Here is a 6,000-nt window from a genome sequence, read left to right as displayed (position 1 = left end):
TGAGTGAACCACCTGCCCACTGTACTTGGTTCCTTGGCTTCTTGTCAGTAGCATGCTCTTCTGCTGAAGGTGTTCTTTTCACGTTGGTATCCTTTCTATACAATACCTCAATATCTCAAGATATTTCTAACAATTTAGGGACTTGTCTAGGATCTTTCATGTTACCCCAAGTAGTTCGGGAGCCCTTCCTTAGGAGAAGGAGATATATTCATCCAATGCCCTTTGGCAGCAGCCTCCACAAACAGGCTAAACTCACACTTCCTCAAGGCTGACAACAGGGCTAAAATCAAAGGTTCATGCAGGGAAAGGGCCCAAGCAGGCACTCCAATAACTAGGTAAGCTTGTGAACAAGCCAAGGCAGGAAAAATCAGGCTACAAGTACTGCCTTGGTGTCTGATTATTTTTGGAGATCAAGTGTGTATGACCGAGATTAGTCCTAGACACAGAGTAAGAGTAGAGTCTTAATCAATGGTTTTGTTCTCCCACTAGGGAAGAACATGAAGATAAGGAAGCTAGCTCAAGTTGTGTGGAAAACTTCCAGTTGGGAGACTGAATATGAAAGAGGTGCACAAGAAACCTCCAATATGGAGAGTTGAGTGCCCAAGAAAACTTAATCACAGAAGCTTGCTGAAAATGGGGAATAAGAATTCTAGGCGTTGGCTTCTATGCCTATTAGATGGAGTAATGGATTGTGGTCCCAAACTTCAACCCTAAAACCTTCTAGAGAGGTGGCTCCTATTTCACATAGAAGGTTGTCTAAGTTGGTCATCCTTGGCCCCAAGGCCTGGACAGACCCTTCATTGGGGCCTCAGTTTCAGGAGCAATCCCCCTGGGTGTGCTCAAACTTCAAGTCATAAAGCTGCCTCGACAGGTCCTATGAATACAACTCCCACCCCTATGGGAGAAAGAACCCTAATGTTCTTTCTGATGACCTCATATATCCACTATGGATACACAGGAGTTAGAGGATTTGAGACAGGCCATAGAAATTGAGACAAGATATTGGGAGACAAAATCTTGGGTGGAATGGATTGAATTTTCTGTCCACATATTAAAATGACTGTTATGCCAGAGGCTCAAATCCCATTCTCACTAGGATTGATCATCAGAAAGACACACCCTGGGGAAACTCTTGTCCTCGCTGTTCCCAGCAGTTAAGGGTCTAAGACAAACCTCGCAAAAATGTCTAGCCTTCTGTTCCCAAGGATAACTTTGCCTCCTATCTTTCAAGATGGGGAGGCAATTGGCATTTCTGGAAACTGTGCTCAGATGCAGTGAGCATAGATCCTTTCAGAATTGTCAGCCCTAACACTATCCAGGGCAGATGTCTGATGGTATTGCAGAGGACAACTACTGAACACATTACCAGCTAACAGGAGTGGAACCCGCACTTTGGTTCAATTAGCTATTCCTTTCACTCTGGCATTTGTTTCATCAATATGACACATCTCAAATGAACATCCTATTTCTACACCAGATAAGGAGACCTTATCCCTAAGACATTTATTCAACTTTCATATTTTCATATGTACTGTAAAGAAAGCAAGGTCAAGGCAAGGCAATCCTTCAGGTCACTGTCTCTTGAGTATCCAATATTACAGGCCTGGACTATGAGCACCTGGCTAGTAATACAGTTTTAATATATTAAGAGACCAATAGGCAACATTATTATAAAAGATGGGATAAATTGTTTTTTTATTCTTAAGTAGTTGAACAAAGGGATTTCAATTTAACATATCAGTTTCTGAATACAAATGGATTTTGACCAATGTCTTTCATAATTCTCATATCTCCCAGCCCCACCCCCAATGTATCTAGTTCCATTTTCTCATACATACATTGAATATTATGACTGCATTTACCCACCAATTCTCCCTCCATGCATCTACCACCTCCTCTTGACCTTACCCCCACCTGACAACACATGTTCCAGCTTCCTGGTATTTGTTTTGCTAAGCTGTAAGTTAGTTTTTCAAAAGAATTACACCATTGAAATCCTCTCCTTCATATACTACACTTCAGTTAATATATTTGCGTATATATGCATCTGCATCCTTTGTCTCTCAGAGTCTGACTTATACTTCACTTGCCATAAATTTTTTTCCAGGTCTAACCATTTCCCTAAAGATAACATAAGATCAGTCTTCCTGGTGGATGGGTAAAATTTCACTGTCTATCACATTTTCTTGATCTATTTATCCCTTGAAGGATATCTATTAAGTATTTTAAAGTGCTAATTCATAGCACTTGAAAATAGACAAGACAGGAAGCCAAATATTTATTTAAGCAGAACATGAGCATCTAAGTCCTAACTCCCAAATTTCAGAGTGATGAGAATATCTACCCCAAACTATGGGGTATGAAATTCTTTCCCTGTGTAAAGCTTAGGATTAGAAAGTCATGAAGAAAAACTTTAATAATGTGAATGATATATTCAGTAGACAAAAAACAATGAAGAGAAAGTATTCCACAATATGGCAGAAATGCAGTTTGTCTGAACTAATTCTACAGGTGAATGCTTAAGTTGTTTCCCATCTTTTGAATTATTATCAATGTAACAATAAATGATGTAAACATATTTAACTAAATCCTGAGAATGATAAATTGCCTTGACAGTTTATACTATCTACAGAACCTATTATGTCTGTACCAATTCTCTTTTTTAGATGAAAGTCACTCTAAAGCTTATTTCCTGATTATGAAATTTTTAATGTGAAAAATCTTTTGGAAAAAATGTCTTCACATATCCATGGTATCATTATCATCACTGTCAATTATAAGTAGTAATTATTTTTTCACCTAGATTACTATTCATTAAGGAAAACATTAAAATGTTTGTGGTGGCTCAGCACTGGTGCTTCATGCCTATAATCGGAAGTACTCAGGAGTTTGAGAGCTGGAGGATCTCAGTTCAAAGCCATCTGTGACAAAAAGTCCTCCAGAGTCCATCTACAATTAACTAGCACTGTGCAGAGAATTTGTCCAGAGAAAATGAGTTAAAGAGTCCACTACAAAAAAAGTTAAAGAGAACAGAGAATGAAAAGAACAGAGTGCACATTTACATTGTCAACAATTTCAAAAGGAAGCAAAATGATCAAACTTCTTAGGCACATAGACATGTTTTTGTACATATGTTTTCAATTTCCTAGTGAGAGTTTATATACTATATGAATACTTCTATCTCAAAATAGTGGCCACATAAAAATGGGTACCTCTATCTTGGTTGAAAACATAAGCCAGATAAATGTGACTTGAGGCTACATTTCAAAAACAAAGGGAAAGTATTCAGGGGAAAAATGTCAATTGACAGAACTCATGTTGGGAAGAGAAAGGAGTGTATCTCAACTGAGAGAGCTGCCTCCAGGTCTAAGGATAAGGACATTATGGGATGTACACGTCTCATAATGAGGTATTTGTCTCATATATTCCTCAAAATATATTTTTCTTAGAGTTTTAAACTCTAAACTGTGCTGCATCATTTCAGATATCACAGAATGACCGATTTTTCCTCTACAATCCCTTATTTAAATAGGAATTTTTTATCTCCTGTGTTAGAGGATAAATGAGATTAGCTGTGTTGGTTGCAGATGTGTTAATGATGCACATTCATTAAGTATATTTTTCATGGTTCCTGGCATGGCACTGCATCAGAAGTATAAAATAAATATGAAGTAGTACTGCAAGAAAGACTTAGTTTTAAACCAGTAACCCGGTGTTTGTTTTCTATTTGGAAGACTCTTTTAAGACTTAGTTTTAAAACAGTAGCACAGGATTTGTTTTCTATTTGGCAGTCTCTTTTAATTCTACAAAGGAAAATACTTGCCCCTTCATTATACAATTGTCTGCAGTCTCTCTCTCTCTCTCTCTCTCTCTCTCTCTCTCTCTCTCTCTCTATATATATATATATATATATATATATATATATATATAAAGAATCTAAAATCAATAGACTTAATCAATTCCACACATTTTCATTTCTTTTCCAAAATAGAAATTCAATATCCAGAAACTACAACTTGGACTGCTGTCCAGACACCTTTGACTTGTTTGGACGACTGCAGTTGCAATCTTTCATAAATCAATGCTACAATTTCATCTAGTTCACCTCATTTGGATGTAAACCATTTTATTTATGATTTAGTTTGTTTTCATGTCCTTAAAATTTTCCAAGATGGATTTGCCAAGCAAGATTCTGCAAAATAATCCTTACCAACACCATGGACATGACTGTCTAAAAACTGATTTTGCTTGCCATATAGTGTATACATTTATTTTCCCTTTGCTGGGCAGAGCTTGTTACTGAGTGTCATGACTGTGACTTGGTGACCCAGAGCTGGAACAAGTCTGCTATGCTATTAGGTGTCTGCGTTGGAGCCTGTACCCATGCGCTGTGCGGGCACCTCACATTTTGGCGAGATTCAGATATCCAAGTCTTCACACATCTGAAAAAGAGAAAATGCCCTCCTCTATATTTTATTCTAAAAGGGGCTGATATCAAGATGCATTGTAATATGCTTACAACCTGACATGTTGAGTGGTAAACCTTTTGTAAAACGATTTAATGATAAATAAAAATAAAGTTTTATAAACAAAATTTAACAGGCTCATGCAATAAAGGAGACTAACTGAGTCTCACGATGTCAGAGGGATGGGAAATGGGGTGGGGTGGGATGATATTTCCAAACTCAGATTGAACACATCATTCTATTATTAATGATGTCCATCTAGCTTTATCTGGTCAATCAGGCTGTAGGGAGATCTACACAAAGACTGACTTTTTTTCATATTTTTTTTTGCCAGTCCTGGGCTTGAGCTCAGGGCCTGAGGACTGTCCTTGGATTTTTCTCAAGGTACAGTTCTAACTGTACCACTTGAGCCTCAGCACCATTTCTGGCTTTTTCTAAGTATGTGGTACCAAGGAATTGAACCCAGGTCTTCGTGCATGCTAGGCAAGCACTCTACCACTAGGCCAAACTCCCGGCCCTTTTTCATATATTTTTATTGTAATTAATAGAAGGGTTACATGATATTTGCCAGATAGAAGGTGCATTAATTCACATACATTGATACCCTTTCACATGTCTTGGTCCCCATTTCCCTCCCCCCACCCCCACAAAGACTGACTTTTTAAAAAGGAGTGCTGACAGGAGAAGGTGATAGTAAACTCTGATGGTATTGTACTTGAAAAGAGAGAAATTGGGGACAGCTGTCCTCAAATGTTTGACTGCGATGTTGAACAGGATTTGGCATAATCTGCATAGCTCCAGAGAGCAAAACCAAAACAAATGGGATGAAAGTTCAGGGAAGGGATTTCTCTGAAGTGAAAAGAACTGAAATATGTAACAATAATTCCTCTCCAAATACAAAATGAGCTGGTGAAAGAGGTGAGCAAAGGAGGAGGAATACCTCTCAGGGATGCACAGAAAATTTCTGTCTGCTCACATTTTTACCCACGTCTGCCTTCCCATGTCTAATACTCTTCTCTCAGGCTGGGAGGAACTTTAAAGCAAATTGCATTTGATATGAACTGACCTCAAGAGTGTGCTATAGTGCATAATTGGTCTTATGATGTCAAAAGAGAATTTGGGCTCTTTAAGAAGGACATCTACATTGGTGAATGGCCACTTCTGTGTTGCCCATGCGGCGTTTGAGAGCCAGCATTCCAATGATGGTTAGGACTGTGCAGCTGCCACTGTGACTAAACAGGGAACACTCTAGCAAACAAAGGAAAAATCATAAGGTCATTTCTCTCCTCCAGGAAGAATCTCTGCCTGCCATCCCCATCTAAGGGCCCTGTGCACACAGACCCACCTCTACACCAGGAACCAGTTCTGTGTGCTGAGATTTAGGGTGAGCTAAGAGAACTTGCTCCAGATTCTTCCTGGAAGCTGTTTCATTTCTTCTGAGATTTAAGCTGAGCACAACTCTGTTACCATATTTTTCTTTCATGAAGAAGATATCAGAGAGAAGAAAATAAAAATTTTTATCTTATTTCATTAT

Source organism: Megascapheus bottae, chromosome 5 (genome assembly GCF_031878675.1).
Source record: "Megascapheus bottae isolate mThoBot1 chromosome 5, mThoBot2.hap1, whole genome shotgun sequence".
Taxonomy (NCBI): Eukaryota; Metazoa; Chordata; class Mammalia; order Rodentia; family Geomyidae; genus Megascapheus; species Megascapheus bottae.
The sequence above is the reverse complement of the archived record's forward strand: the minus strand, read 5'-3'. Positions refer to the sequence as shown.